Raw genomic sequence first — 2,263 nt, 5'->3', positions numbered from 1 at the left:
TGGGTACTATGAATGTTAATAGATGATGTTTTAAAATTGGTGAGGGTTTGGAAGCCTCAGTACTTGAACCTTGAGTCCTCAGAGTAAAGTCTTTTGGCAGATTTAATCTCTCTTCTTAAGATATTTCTAAAGGCATCCAATTGTTCCTTCCTTAACTGTTGTAATTTAGTAGATAACCATGATTTATCATTATTACATTTCTTACAAACAACAGAAGGAATACATATATATTTCCAGAAACTTATCTGTATGCTGTAACAGTCTCTGAATACTCATCAAACTTGCCAGCTGCTGTTTCAAACACACTCCAGTTGGTATAATCCAAGCAAGTTTATGTTTTCATGCTTAGTGTTACTTTTAATAGGACAAGGACAAGCAACTGTATTTCTAAAACAGTAAATCTGCAATTATTATCTTAAATAAAGTCTGATGATGCAGTTAATGATGAATTACAGTTAAACCCCAGAGGGAGAACTAAAGACCGAATTCTCCACACTTCCAAAGACTGTAGAAAATGAGTAAGAGAAGCCATCCTCGAACTAACTTAGACAGAAACACTAGTACTAGGGATGATCGGTTAACATTATTTCTACAGTACAGATCTTTCTAGCAACTTCAAAACATAGAGCAACTGGTGCTATAAACACTAAAAATATTAGAAATGTTAAACAAAAATAAAGGTTAGTAGATACATGTGATGCATTAGTGACCTCCGTGGCCCTGAAGATATCAAGATATTACTTTCATTGTCACCTGATCAGTTAGGAGAGTGAATAATAATCACTGTCACTGCATCCCATTACAATCAATTACTGGATCTGATTTTAGCTAGGAACTCAAAAAGAGAAGTAAACAAATGATCTAAAACATTACAAAGTTGATTTATTGCACAAGAAAACTTTTTGAAATATTACATGGCATTTTAATTTCAGACAGATTTCAGTCATTTTTATTAAAACATTTAAATGTTAAAGTCCTTGAAACAAAATATGTTATCACACAATTCTGCTCATTTGAAGCAAACACAATTTCTCAGTAAAAAGTGGTTTTGTTCACAGAGTTTGGCTGAACTTGTAGATATTCAGGATCTGTCAGTGCTGCTGGTCTGAATGGATGTTATTCCTCTGTTATGCTCTCTGAAGTTCATGTCAGACTTCTAAACAATAAAAAAAACAATAATATTTATTTATACAAATTAATTCACAAATGAAACAGTTTTCATATAAATGTTTAATATAAATACATTTTTCTAATAATAATATAAAAATAATGTTGATATTTTAATAATAATCAGATGTATTGACAGTGATGTACAGGCTTTTATGATCACCGTCCTCTTCAGAAACTTCTTTTAGAAAAGCACAAGTAAAGTCATTTAATGTATTGCCTAAACTGGGCATTCATTCTTGCCACTGAGATTGCAAAACAGTTTTGCCTAAATAATAAAAATAATAACAATAATTGCATTTTATCACTTACCAGCGGTGTGCAGTCTGATCCCATCACTGATCTGTAGAGAAAAGCCTGGTTTTATACAGTAATAATGTCCTAAATCATCAACGCTGACATTATCGATTACTAAACGGCTTCTGTCTCCTTCTGAATATTTCTCACGGAATTTTTCATCGTAATATTCAGTCTTTTTTTCTGATCCAAAGGTTCGCAGAATCATCTCTGGACGAGCTGGTAGTTTCATTACAAACCAGATAACACCTTTTAACCTGTACTCGCAGGCTAAAGTCACATTGTGTCCTAAAATCACCTGCTGATCAGTTAAAGCTTCTGTGGACTGACTCCACACACACAGACCTGAAGAAACAGAAAACAGATGATTGAGATCATCTGATCATGACAGAATCACACTCAATCACACAGAAATAAACTTACAGAGCAGAGACAGCAGCAGTGTCTTCATTCTTCAGCTTGTTGAACTGTGTTCAGGTTAAACTTGTGTTCAGGTTGAACTTTATAGTGTCTCTTAGAGGAAGTGCTACTGCTGAGATGCAGAAAAGATCAAATGAACCAAATGACTCAGTGACATGAAGCAAGTCCAACCTGATCCTTTTACTGTAAGTCATGCACAAATCAGGATCAAATATACATAATAGCTATTTTAATTAACAAAAACAAAAAAAAACTAAATTCTAATACAGGACAAAATAAGTTTGGAGAAACAGCTGTATAGGACGCATCATTTTCTGCAGCTTCATCAAATTATTGTTAAAGATGTTAAAAATAATTTTCTGTTAGTGACTGCTGCTTC

General features: G+C 33.3%; 1 long non-coding RNA gene across 1 annotated transcript; it reads right to left on the bottom strand.

Moving 5' to 3' along the window:
• Positions 1 to 886: 886 nt before the first annotated feature.
• Positions 887 to 1,982, bottom strand: LOC113099712 (uncharacterized). Its single transcript, XR_003289510.1, has 3 exons — positions 1,888 to 1,982; positions 1,480 to 1,809; positions 887 to 1,156 (listed from the first exon to the last, which is right to left on the bottom strand). It is a non-coding gene; the product is annotated as an uncharacterized LOC113099712 (long non-coding RNA).
• Positions 1,983 to 2,263: the final 281 nt, after the last annotated feature.

The sequence above is a fragment of the Carassius auratus genome, unplaced genomic scaffold (genome assembly GCF_003368295.1).
Source record: "Carassius auratus strain Wakin unplaced genomic scaffold, ASM336829v1 scaf_tig00217023, whole genome shotgun sequence".
In the NCBI taxonomy this organism is placed as follows: domain Eukaryota; kingdom Metazoa; phylum Chordata; class Actinopteri; order Cypriniformes; family Cyprinidae; genus Carassius; species Carassius auratus.
The sequence above is the reverse complement of the archived record's forward strand: the minus strand, read 5'-3'. Positions and strand labels throughout refer to the sequence as shown.